Here is a 14,780-nt window from a genome sequence, read left to right as displayed (position 1 = left end):
CTGCTGGAATGTGATGTGAAGTTCTGCTCACTCCACTCTCAGCATAAGTCCTAAACTAGAGAAAGCCCTAAGAAGTACACCTAAAATAATTAGAGAAATGAGAGAAGGAGAAATTTACTTGGCCTTCATCTCTCTGGTAACCTGATCTTCAGTCCCTTCCAAAATCCCTGTTCTAGCATGGAACCTTCAGAGGAGTGAGTATACATTAACTTATTTTAGCATAATCTATAAAACACTATATACGACATCCCTGATACTCCTTTCCCTGACATCTTTTTGTTTGTTTCTTAGGCCTAGCCACGCAGCTTTCTAGATGGGATCTTAGTTCCCCCATCAGGGATCAAACCCAGGTTCCCTGGCAGTGAAAGCACTGAGTCCAAACTACTGGACCACCAGGTAATTCCCCCTTTGCACCGCTTTAACCAATCCTCACAAATTCATTAATCCCAAAGTTAATATTTCTTAACTCAAAAGGGATTTGGAGAAATTACTATTAGTTAAAAGAGACTATTATATAACTAACCTTTAATGGTGATGTCAATAAGCACTATTATATTCTATCTTGGTTAGAATCCCTGCTATGATGCTTATAAGATGCAAAATAGACAAGTCATTTAAGCTGTCAAAGTCTCAGATTTCTTGTCTATAAACTAAGGATCATAACATTATTAGCTATCTCAGAAGACTGTAGTGAGGATTACATGAGATATTTACACGAAGTACATATATTATAACGGTTGTTATCTCTTTTCTATGTTTACTTTGCCAGTAGAACACTGAGCAAAGTGAATGATGAATTATCAGCACAGCAGTTCTTAAATTCCTCTGTACGACTGTGCTACCAGCATTAATAGACCTTTTTCCTCTGTGTTGCTCTTGAAGTTACATCCTTACTGATTTACCCCAGGTTTCTGCCTCTCCTAACTTTTGTGTTTTCACTATATGATCCAGTAACTTGATTCCAATTCTTGCTTACTGTCTCTAATGCAATCCCAGGTTTTTGACTTCTGTGTTCCTAGTATGTTAAACTGATATCATGAAATCCATTTAAGTATCTGTTCCAAATCCTCCTTTAAAATATATCTTAAATGTTTTTGCTTTATGTAAACAACACAGGGGTTCTCAAGGCAAGAATACTGAAGTGGTTTTCCATTCCCTTCTCCAGTGGACCACGTTTTGTCAGAACTCTCCACCATGACCTGTCTGTCTTGGGTGGCCATACATGGCATGGCTCATTCATTGAGTTAGACAAGGCTGTGGTCCATGTAATCAGTTTGGTTAGTTTTCTGTGATTGTGGGTTTTCGTTCTGTCTGCCCTCTGATGAATAAGGATAAGAGGCTTCTGGAAGCTTCCTGATGGGAGAGACTGACTGTGGGGGAAACTGGGTCTTGTTTTGATGGGCGGGGCAGTGCTCAGTAAATCTTTAATCTAATTTTCTGTTGATGGGTGGGACTGTGTTCCCTCCCTGTTATTTGACCTGAGGCCAAACTATGGTGGAGGTAATGAAGAACTGACTTATTGGAAAAGACCCTGATGCTGGGAAAGATTGAAGGCAGGAGGAGAAGGGAATGACAGAGGATGAGATGGTTGGATGGCATCACCGACTTGATGGACATGATTTTGAGTAAGTTCTGGGAGTTGGTGATGGACAGGGAAGCCTGGCATGCCACAGTCCATGGGGTCGCAGAGTCGGACATGACTGAGCGAATGAACTGAACTGAAGCAACAAAGGTCTATTAAAAAATCCTGAAGAGTTTCTTACTAGTGTATAAAATACAGATTGCTTAATTTTTGCTTAGTTTAGCTTGGCCAAAAGAAAGTAAATAAAATATCACATTAAATTATTCAGACCGTTATGTCCAATTAGAAAATATAAAGTTGAGAAAGATTTTTTAGTCTTCTTTGGTATTACATTCGAAAGTCTTCTCTTTATAGGTAAACATGGAAACAAGCCATATGCCTTTTGGGAAATCTTGTATAATTATCTTCCTCTGCTGGCAGTATGTGAGAGAAAACAATGAAATAGGGCCTTTTCAAGCAAAATCTAAATTCCTAAAAGGAAGACGTAGGCAACTGTCATGATACCTCTAAGCAGGCTATACATGTGTAAGGGAAAAAATAAAAGATGTTAATGACATTTCAGTAAAGCCCATTAAAGGAATTGGGCTTCCCAGGTGGTTCAGATGGTAAAGAATCCACCTGCCAATGCAGAAGACTTGGGTTTGACCACTAGTTCAGGAAGATACCCTGGAGAAGGAAAGGGCAACTCACCCCAATATTCTTGCCTGGAGAACCCCAGAGACAGAGGAGGCTACAGTCAATGGGGTCACAAAGAGTCGGACACAACTTAGCGGCTGAACAACAAAAACATTAAAAGAATTACAGTACCAAGATAGGTTAAAACCCCAGGAGAAAAGATAAATCCCAAAAAGGTTTAGATTCTGTATTTCCTTAAACAGAATGAAATAGAAATATTGGACCAAAATCTGTGTATAAAATGAAGGTTTGAATGAAATGAAGAATCAAGTTGGGCATCTACCAAAGTCTAATTATATTTGTTTACCTTAAATTTTGCTTCAAAACTTCATCACTATATATGGCAAAGTGTGTCTGTTAGAGGTTTATGGGGTTTTGTTTCTTTCTCTAAATCAAATAAACATATGAAATAAATCTCTGTGGGACTGTGACTGAAGTGACTCCAGGCCTGGTGGCAGTATGCCTAAATTATAAGTTTTTTTTTTTAATTTATGATGCAATTTCTTTAAAAGGCTGAATCTGTTAACCTGAAGCTCTCAAGTGATAACTGGGTCACACATGACCCTAAAATCCAGTGCTTCTCTCTATGTGGCAACAAGACTATTTCTTCTGAACCATGATCATGATCGTGACCCCAGTTAGCCTATTGGTGGGTTGTCAGAAAGAAGGGTCAAAGCTCTGTTCCCTCAATAAGAGAGTGTGTTATGAAATACTGCAGAATATTTTAGATGTGTTTTGTTTTGGTGTGGCAGTCAGAAATTTCAGCCTTCACTTATAAGTTCAGGTTGGCAATGCTGACCCTTAAGAAGATACTTACTTCTGCTTAAGTACTTTGTCTACATTTATGGTATGATTCTACAAAGTAGGAGAAAATATATTGGTTCTGATGACCTCATGTTTCACACTTCCAGGCTCTAATAGGTGTATTAATGTAGGAAACTAACATACTTTGCCACTCTTTTGTGGTTTTAAAATCTCTTTTTTAAAACAACTAGCCATAGTCATTAAATAATGGAGTAGATAATTCTAAGGTACTAATTAGTAAAGTGTTAGGTTATCCTTGATGACTTCATCCTCTTCTTCCATTTTGTATTTCTTAAACACTCCTTAATAAAATCTTCATCTTAAATACCTCTACTTAGAATACATTCTCTTTTTTCCAGGGCACATACTTAAAGTTTCAGAGGACTTTAAAATTTCCTTAGCGGGTTGTGATTTCTCCTACTGGTCATAGACAATAGACTTTTGATAAGCTGGCAAAAGCAAAGATATAAATGCACCGTACTGTTTGACTACTAGCATCATCTCCACTTTCACAACCTTAACTCAAGTCACTATTTTCTCTGGACTACTACAGTTGCCTCCTAATTGACTTTTCTGCTTCTACCCTTCTACCACTTAATAATTGTGTAGCCTTGGACAAGAACCTTAGTTTCTTCATGCCTCCATTTTCATCTGAAAAACAGGAATGATAATACTACCTACCTTATAGGAATATTATGAGGATTAGAATTACTTAATATGTGTCTAGCATATGATAAGAACTTTAGCTAGTATCATTATCATTATGTTATCATTAAAATATTCCATAGACTAATAATATCTAGCAGTGAAAGGTAAATTATCTCTCTTAATTGCACAAGAGTCTTGTGCATTGGACATTATTATTATCCCCATTTTACATGTGAGGAAACTACACTCCAGAGAAATTAAGTAACTAGTTCAAGGTCTCAGTTGAGAAGTGGCACAGCAAAATTTGAATAGAAACATACCTGACTGCTAAACTGAGGCTCTTAACCACTGTAACTTCTGGCAGTAATCTGTTGATATTTGTCTTGTATCTTTTCTCAGTCCAAAAATTCTTAGCTGTTTAACTCCTTCCAAACTATCTCCATAAAACAGTTGCTAAGTGCTGCCTGGTTAACTTATATAAAATCATTAAGTTTATTCATTAACAACTTTCATCAAGTTTCAAATCAACCTTTCTTTTTTTTAATTGAAATATAATTTGTTTCAACTGTACAACAAAGTGACTGAGATATATATATATTTATACACACACACATGCTAAGTCGCTTCAGTCGTGTCCAACTCTTTGCAACCACATGGACTATAGCCCATTAGGCTCCTCTGTCAGATTCTTATCCACTATGGGTTATTACAAGATATTGAATATAGTTCCTTGTGCTATACAGTAGGTCCATGTTGTTTAATTATTTTATATATATTAGTGTGTATATGTTAATTCAAAACTCCTAATTTATCCCTCCCCCCACCTCTCCCCTTTGGTAACCATAAAGTTTTTTTCTGTGAATCTATTTCTGTTTTTAAAATAAGTTTGTTTGCATCATTTTTTTTAGCTTCCATATACAAGTGATATCATATGATATTTGTCTTTCTCCAACTTACTTCACTTAGTATGATAATCTCTAGGTCCATCCATGTTGCTGCACATGGCATTATTTCATACTTTTAAAAGACTAAGATTCCATTATACACACACACATGCATACACACACACACACACACACACACACACACACACACACACCACTTCTTCTTTGCTCATTCATCTGTCAATGGATATTTACATTGCTTCCATGTCTTGGCTATAGTAAACAGTGCTGCTATGAACATTGGGGTACATGTATCTTTTTGAATTATAGTTTTGCCCAGGAATTGGATTACTAGATCATATGGTAACTAACTCTATTTTAGTTTTTTAGGAAACCTCCATACTGTTTTCTATAGTGGCTACACCTATTTACATTCCCACCAAACAGTGTAGAAAGTTTCCCTTTTCTCAACACCCTCTCCAGCATTTACTATTTGTAGACTTTTTGATGATGGCCAATTTACTTTTCTATATGGGCTTGCATTGACTGGATTCTTTTTCAAAATACCACAAACCAAATTATTATAACAGCCTTTTTAAAGGTTTTTCTCTCATTATGAAAATACTCATAATCCTAATTCATAAAGACAGCCAAAGGGATACATTTAGTGATAAGCTTTTTACGTATTTGATTCCAGGCTTTCCTATTAGCACAAACCTTTATTTTATTTATAAATATTTATAAAACTTACTTATTTTATGAAATTATTTAAGTACTTTTATTATTACACATTCTTTACAGATATTATAACTATATACTATATATTGTATAGTACTCTATATTATATAACCACATACCACTGGATATGTACATCTGCTATGGGATATCTAGGTTCTTACCAATATTCCTTTATTATATATAAGCTTTCTATTAATATTATTATTAATAAAGAATTTTTCTTATTATTCCTTTATGTTAGAGTCTAAGAATTCAGTTATTCAATCATAGAGTAGAAGTACTTTAATCCTCTGAATAAACATTGCCAAGTTATTTCCAAGAGGCTTGTACCAATTTACATTGTCAATAGCAATATAAGCAAGAAAAAAAAATTTTTTGGCTGCACCACATGGCTTGTGGGATCTTAGTTCCCAGACTGAGGACTGAACTCGTGTCCTCAGTAGTGAAAGTACAGAGTCCTAACCATTAGACCACCAGGGAATTTTCTAAGTAAGAATATCTTTGCCAATATTGGGAATGTTCAGTTTTTAAATATCTTTACTATATTATATATGACACAGAAAAAAAAATGTTAGTTCTTCTGCTTTAAGGGCAAAAAAACTTAGCCTCTCACCTGAAACCATCAAAAATTTGGACAATGTATATAGAATGATGACTTTCAAAATACTGAATATCAGTCAACAAAAACAGTAATACTGGTATGAGACACAAAAGAAGTAAAGCCTGCAAATGCCCAATCTTATTGTTTTGAGTGAGTTTCCAGAAACTTCTTCAGCTGGAAAAAAGGGGATCTATGAAAAACCTACAGCTAACAATAAATCTAATGGTGGGAATGTGCGTGAAGGTGTGCTCAGTTGTGTCAGACTCTTTGCAACCCCCTGGACTGTAGCCTGCCGTGCTTTGCAGTCCATGCGATTCTCCAGGCAAGAATACTGGAGTGGGTTGCCATTCCCTTCTCCAAGGGATCTTCCCAACCCAGAGATCGACCTGCCTCTCTTATTTCTCCTGCATTGGCAGGCAGATTGTTGACCACTGAGCTGTGACTGTGAAAGACTGAATGCTTTCTCTCTAAGATCAGGAACAAGACAAGGGTGTTCAAGGGTGTCCAATTCATGAATATTGTACTAAAGTTTCCAGATGGAGTAAGAAAGCAATAGAGAAAGAAATGAAGAAGGTAGAGAAGAGAGGAAAGGAAGGGTAAGAGGATGGAAGGGAAGTGGGAAAAGAAAGAAGGAAGGGAAGGAGGCAGGCATCCAGATTGGAAAGGAGTCTTTATTCACAGATAATATGATCATCTATTCAGAAAATACATGAAATCTATAATAAGGCTAAAAGAACAAATAAGTGAGTTTGGCAAAGGTAAAGGACAGAAACTCTGACAAAGATGTGAAAGACCTGCACACTGAATACTACAGATTATGGCTAAAGGAAATTAAATAAGACATAAATAAATAAATAGAGAGCTACATCATCTTCATGGATTAAAAGACAATATTGCTATGATGCCAGTTCTCTCCAAAGTCTCAGCAGGCCTTTTTTAGAAGAAGCTGACAAGCTAATTTTAAAATTCATATGAAAGTGCAAAAAATCTAGAATAGTGGAAACAGTTTGGAAAAAGAAAACAAAGTTGGAAGGCTAAGACTATGAAAATGCAAGACTTACTACAAAGCTACACTAAGATAGTGTTGTACTGATATAAGTATAGATAAATAAATCAATTGCACAGAATAGAAAGCCCAAAAATAATCTCTTGTTTATGGGCAAATGACTTTTGACAAAGGTGTAAAGACAAGTCAGTAGGAAAAAGACAGTTTCAGCAAATACTGCTAGCACAATTCTTTTGCAAAAAAGACATAGTTAGATCCATACTTCACATCACATCTAAAAATTTACCAGTAATCCATCATAGACTTATGCAAAATCTAAAAGTTAAAACAAAGGAGAAAATATTTCCGGCCTTGATTTAGACAAAGACTTCTCAAATATAACACCAATAGCACAATCCATAAAAGAAACGATTGATAAATTGGACTTCATCAACATTATAAACCTCTGTTCTTTGAAAGACAATGTTCAAAGAATAAAAAAAAACACACAGAATGAGAGAAAATATTTTCAAACCATACATAAGATAAAGACTCGTAATTACACTATGTACATAACTCTCCAGAGTAATGAGAATCATAAGTAATATTAAGAAAACAAACAACCCAATAAAAAAATGAGCCAAAGATTTGAACACTTCACCACAGAAAATATCTGGATGGCAAACAAGCACATGAAAAGGTGCTCAACATCATTACTCATTACTGAATGAAAAATAAAGCTATGAAATACTACTATACCTCTATTAGAATTACTAATATTAAAAACATTAACCATACCAAATGTTAACAAGGAGGTGGAGAAACTGGAACCCTCATACTCTGCTGTTGGAAATGTAGAAGGGTAAAACCACTTTGAAAACAGTATGGCAGTTTTTTAAAATGTTTAACAAACATCCACCCTGTGGTTCAGGTGGTCCACTCCCAGGTATTTACTCAAGAGAAATGAAAGCTCACATACATACAAAGATTTACACATGAACGTTAACAGAGTATTTGTCTGGAATAGTCAAAAACTGTTAGTCAAGTAGTCAAAAACTGAAGACAACTTAAATGTATATTAATAGAAGAATGGACAAACAAATTGGATTATTTCCATACAATGGAATACCTTTCAGTAATAGACAGAAATGAACTATTGATACAATATAACAATGTGAATGAATTTCAAAATAAATATGCTGAATGAAAAAAGCCAGAAAAAAAAGAGTACATAATGTATGATTCCCTTTACATAAAACTCAAAAAATGCTAACTAATGTCTATGGACAGAAAGCAGACTAGTGGTTTTCTGGAGGCATATAGAGGTTGGGAGCATGGGAGAAATCACAAAGGAGCATTAAAAGGAGCATCAAAAAATTCTTGGGGGTAATAGGAATATTCACATCTTAATCATGGTAATGGTTGCATGGGTGTGTATATATGCCAAAAATTATCAAATTTACACTTTCCATATGTGCAATTTATTTGATGTCAATTATACCTCTAGAAAAATGTTAAAATTGAGAAATTATTCATTGCAAAATGAACATGGAAAAGATTTTTTAAAGGTTAAAATTTCAATAAAATTAAAGTTAATACAAAAAATATTTAAATGTTTTAATAGCATTTAATATAAATTGACCAAAGAATTAAATTGGATGAGTTGAGTTTATTCTTTTTTTAATTTTTATTTTTAATTGGAAGATAATTGCTTTACAGTGCTGTATTGGTTTATGCCATACAACAACGTGAGTTTACTCTTAATATGCTTTCTTGACAAAAATAATGAAATGTAATTCTGAATTAAGTGTTTGTATATAATTAGGAAATGAATATGTCCTTAGAGTCCAAATATCTACTGTATCAAAATGGCCCAAAATATTGGAATAAAAATGGTTTAGCTCTAATTGAGATAATTGAGGCAATCATCAATTATATCCCCTGATGAGTTCGCAATGTAGTTGTAGAAGGAAGACTTGCATGTAATAAATAATTAAATAATAATTAAATGATAAAGTATGTGAGTCCATTTATAATGGTACTAGGAAATCAGAGAATAGAGTTAAGGAAATCTTTATGGAGGAACTTGATCTGAATCTTGAAGAGTGATGGCCTAGACAGAGCAGAAGGGATATGACACCTCAGGAAAGGACAAACACAGAAATAGGCATGTGGTGTTTTAGGAACAGTATTCAACATGGCCTGACCAGAGCAAAGGGGGCATATTGGGGAGAATGGAAAATAAGCTTACATAAGTAAGATGGAACTGGATTATGGTTGGTCTTGAAGTCAGAAAGAGGTGATTAGATTGGATTCATTAGATAAATTTCTCAGAGTATCTGGCATCATTATGCTCGACGAGTTTAAGCAGAAGGAAACTGGAGTGGTGAAATTAATTGTGATGTTAGACTAAGGTAGTGGTGTTAGAGAAATGTTTAGGAGACAAATTTAAGAGAGGTTTTATAGGAAGACTCAACAGGATTTGGAGATGGATTAGACATTTATCCCCTAGTTCTATTCCTTGTTTCCTTGACATTTAATTGATATTTAATGTTAATTTAACATTTACATCTCCTTTCACATCTATATTCAAGAGTAATTACATAGTCACATTTATATAATCTAAGCCTGGGATCTTTTCTCTTCTTATCCAAGCATAATATATCATCTAATACTTCCTGATTAATTTATTCAGTATTAAGAATTCTGAGTTCATTTGCATTGATGTGCTTTGTATAATTATGTTCTATTATAACCTTATTTCATAATCTGATACACTGTTTATTCTGATTTTTTTCTTACACAAGATTCATTTTCCAATATATATATCAAACTTTATCTTAAAAAAAGTTAATATTTTAAACTTAATTCTTTGTGATTCATTGTAAATCACTAACAATTTACCTTTTTATTCTAGTTACTTCTTACTGTTCTTGTACATTCTGAACTGATATCATTATCAATTGCATTCCATATGGTCTTCTGGACTCTTCCTTTGCAAAATAAACATTTCTGGCACAGAAAGCTCCTTTTTTTGTGTGTGTGTGAGATTGCCTACAGGATATTTGTGCCTTGAGAGAGAGGAAAAAGAGACAGCTGGCAGAGCCTGTCTCCCTCAAACTAACCCTAACTTTCTTTATTCCCACTGTACAATTTAGCCTAGAGCAGGCTAAAACACGTGAGTTATTAACCCTCAACAGACTAAGCAACAATCTCCAGTAAATGGTTACCTCGAAAGCTGAACAGAACATTTTTTGAAAATAACACTTTCAGAAGAAATTTTCAACAAATATCTTCTCTGAAATAATCTTTTTTGATGCTGCATCACACCATCCCATTACTCTTTTTCTATTGCCACCACATTAACCCTTTTGACCTCAAGGTCAAACTCAGTCTTGGATCAAAACAAAATAGCAACAACAGCAAAATTCTTATTAAATAGTCTCAAACTCAAATCCATCCCCTTCCTGCCATCCTCAATAGACCCTAGTCATCTCTTTCTTGGACTATTACACCAGCTTCCTAACTAGTGTCCCTGCTTCTGGTCTTGCCTCTCAGTTCAGTTCAGTTGCTCAGTCGTGTCCAACTCTTTGCAACCCCATGGACTGCAGCACGCCAGGCTTCCCTGTCCACCACCAACTCCCGGAGTTTACCCAAACTCATGTCCATTGAGTCGGTGATGCCATCCAACCATCTCATCCTCTGTCATCCCCTTCACCTCCCACCTTCAATCTTTCCCAGCATCAGGGTCTTTTCAAATGAGTCAGCTCTTCCCATCAGGTGGCCAAAGTATTGGAGTTTCAGCTTCAGCATCAGTCCTTCCAATGAACATTCGGGACTGATCTCCTTTGGGATGGACTGGTTGGCTCTCCTTGATGTCCAAGGGACTCTCAAGAGTCTTCTCCAACACCATACTTCAAAAGCATCAATTCTTTGGCGCTCAGCTTTCTTTATAGTCCAAATCTCACATCCATACAAGACTGCTTGAAAAACCACAGCTTTAACTAAACAGACCTTTGTTGGCAATGTAATGTCTCTGCTTTTTAATATGCTGTCTAGGTTGGTCATAACTTTTCTTCCAAGGAGCAAGCGTCTTTTGATTTCATGGCTGCAGTCACCATCTGTAGTGGTTTCGGAGCCCCCAAAAATAAAGTCTGCAACTGTTTCCACTGTTTTCCCATCTATTTGCCATGATGTGATGGGACTGGATGCCATGATCTTCGTTTTCTGAATGTTGAGCTTTAAGCCAACTTTTTCATTCTTGTCTTTCACTTTCATCAAGAGGCCCTTTAGTTCTTCTTCACTTTCTGCCATAAGAGTGGTGCCACCTGCATATCTGAGGTTATTGATATTTCTCCCGGCAATCTTGATTCCAGCTTGTGCTTCATCCAGCCCAGCATTTCTCATGATGTACTCTGCATATAAGTTAAATAAGCAGGGTGACAATATATAGCCTTGACGTACCTCTTTTCCTATTTGGAACCAGTTTGTTGTTCCATGTCCAGTTCTAACTGTTGCTTCCTGACCTGCATACAGGTTTCTCAAGAGGCAGGTCAGGTGGTCTGGTATTCCCATCTCCTTCAGAATTTTCCACAGTTATTGTGATCCACACAGTCAAAGGCTTTGGCATAGTCAACAAAGCAGAAATAGATGTTTTTCCTCTGGTCCTTCCTATTTCCACATTGCTGCCAGAGTGACTTATCAAAAATAGTCACTTGCTACTTTCCTTATTTCCTATAAAAGAAGGTCCAGTGCCTTTAGTATGGCATATAGGGCCTTTCATGTTTTCGTTCCTGCCTATTTCTCCAGTCTCACCTCACCATTCAGATGCTTTTTACTTTATGCTCTGATCTAGCCATACTAAATCATTTATATTTCCTGCCACACACCATACTGTTCCTCTTGACGTAAATGACCTCCCCAAACTCTTTCCTCTGAGTAACTCCTACTCATCCTTCAGGATTCAGTTTAGGCATCACTTTTCCAAAAAGCCTTTCTTCACCTTCTCATCAGTTGACTTCCCTCCAGTTCACTGCATTCTCGAAACACTCTGTGTGTATCTCTATCATATTAGTTATTACACATTATCACTTTTGATCTTGTTTCCTTTCTCTCAGATGTGAACTCCTAAAAGGCAGGGACTGTGTCAAATTCATATTTGTGTTCTGGAACATAGTAATAACTCAAAAATATTTGTTCCAGAACAGAAAAATGCAAAATAAGTCTTAGCATAAACACCTTATATTTTGCTCCCAACCCCTTTTGAGGCACACATATATGTATATGAGAATCAAAGGCATTTAATCCTAACATCCACAATAGAATGATTTTTTTTCTCAGACTCATGTTCAAAGCTTGCCTCTCTCCACGTCATAGTTGGGATCAACTCTCTATTCTTGTATTTAGCACAAAGTTGCCATTTGCCAAAGCTTTGTCATTTGAAAGCCTGGTTCCCTTGTTAGACTTATAAGGCTGCTGCTGCTGCTAAGTCGCGTCAGTCATGTCCGACTCTGTGCGACCCCATAGACGGCAGCCCACCAGGCTCCTCCGTCCCTGGGATTCTCCATAAGCACTAACAACCAATTTTCCTCAGTGTGATTGCCCCTGTCCCTGGCAATTTCTGGGAGCCTCAGACTCCAGGCTTGTGAGCAACTAAATTCCACTGCTTACTGCCTTAAGGCCAAATCTAAGAAAGGTTTTCTGGCTCATAAATTTTTCCTGCTGTTTGGAGTAGAGGGCACAGAGCCTGGGTGTCATAACAGAAAGTGCTAATCTGTACATGGGGTGTATCGAAGCATGTAAAGCCAATTTGTAACAGTCTATGACACTTTTATGAGGTTAAAAGCATCTTGCCAGATCTATTCAAATAGTATACATGTGGGAGAATTGTGCTCATAGCTATTTTTAGAGTTTTAGATCATCTTCCACAAATATGCCAAGGTACCCTCAGTAGTCTATTAGAGATCAAAAATATTTCCAAAGATGTGTGCCAAGGTCCAACTTCTTCTGATGTGGCAGGACTGATTATAGGATGCTGATTCTTATTGTAGGTTAAGTAGGTCTACTAGCTTTCTAATAAGGAGTTAAACAGATTGCATATCTGCTGACTTCAGAGAGAGAATCAGTAGGTAATAGTGAGCACCAGCTCATATACATGGCTGGCAGTAGGAAATCTCATGGGCAGTGGTAGAAAGAAACTTCAGTCTTTGAGGAGTCTGTGTGCCCCCTTTAGTGGAAATACTATACATTGCTACCCTCTTCAAGATATACTTTCATCTACTGTCATCTCATCCCATTCCCTCTTTCCTTTTTTCTGTGACTTTGGGTAATCCATTCCCTGTAATTCATTCCTGCTCTATCAGGTTTTAGTTAACAACAGAAACACAGTCAATACTGTGACACCTCTACTGAAAATTGGTGACACAATTGTGTACAATCTCAATAGAAGTACATGAATCAGGTTAAAGGAGATACTGTCTTCACTTCACTTTTTGTTCATCAAAATACAACTGGATATTTGGTTCCAGCATGAGAGCTACACTTAAAGAGAATAAACAAATATCCAGGGAGTTCGAAGATCAAGTGTTACAAATATCATTTATTGTGAAAAATTTTAACTTTATTTTCCTGGGCAGTGTTTCTTGATGAGTAGTTTATCTGCATCAAAATTATCTGGGATGCTTGTTAAATTTTCATATTCCTAAGATCCATCCCAGACCTGCCCAATCAGCGTCTCTGGGAAATGGACTAGGTGATCTAGATTCTTAACATGCTCTCTAAACAATTATTTTGCATATTAAAGCTTGACAACTAATGATTTACAAAGTACACCATAATGGCTTTCAACTGTCTGTAAGGGTTCTTATATGGAAAAAGAAAAGATTAAATCTGAATTGCTCAAGAAAGGAAAAGCATAGTTTTGTGTTGTTTAAGAAGGTAGAACTTAAAATATGGATGAAGACTGTAGCAGGAAAGTTCAAATATAAGGAAGATATTTTTAAAGAAATTAGGCATAACCATCAATAGAAGTAGCAACTGTCTTGCAAAACACTGAACTTTTACCCCTGGAAGTGTTCATTATATAGAGGATAGAGAGTTCTCTTTAAGGGACAGTATAGTAGGAATTCTTACATTGAGTAGGAAGTTGAGCAAACTGACTTCTTGAGTCTCTTCTAGTTTACATGTTTGATAAATTTATACAAAATGCTTTGAATCATTAAAATTATTTCAGGGCCTCCAAAGCTGATATTCCTGGTCTCTTTGATCTTTCCTTCATTTAGCATTCATTTATAAGCAACTGCTATGTGCTAAACATTGTGCTATGTTATAGACATACAATGGGCAACAGGCAGTAGCATTCCTGTCTTTGTGGAATTTATAGTGTCCTGAGTAAAGGGTAAAAGTACAGTTATAGAGTGACTCAGTGGTAAAGAACCTGCCTCCCAGTGCCAGAGATGCAGGAGACATGGGTTTGATCCCTGGGTAGGGAAGATCCCCTGGAGGAGAAAATGGCAATATGTTCCAGTATTCTTGCCTGGAAAATTCCATGGACAGAGAAACCTGGTGGGCTACAGTCCATGGGGTCACAAAGAGTCAGACACAACTGAAGCAACTGAGCACGCACGCACAGTTATAGAATAATAAGTGGTGTGGTGGAGGAAATGTAAGGTACTAAGGGGACATAGAAAAAGGGCACCTAACTGAACTTGGGAGTCAGGGAAAGCTTTCTGGAGGAAATACTATCTAAGCTGAGAATTCAGCCATTAGCAGGAGTTACAGTGTTCTTGCCTGGAGAATCCCAGGGACGGGGGAGCCTGCTGGGCTGCCGTCTATGGGGTCGCATAGAGAGTCGGACACGACTGA

Source organism: Giraffa tippelskirchi, chromosome X, assembly GCF_054371585.1.
Source record: "Giraffa tippelskirchi isolate mGirTip1 chromosome X, T2T-mGirTip1v1.2.pri, whole genome shotgun sequence".
Classification (NCBI taxonomy): Eukaryota; Metazoa; Chordata; class Mammalia; order Artiodactyla; family Giraffidae; genus Giraffa; species Giraffa tippelskirchi.
This window is presented reverse-complemented; position numbering follows the sequence as displayed.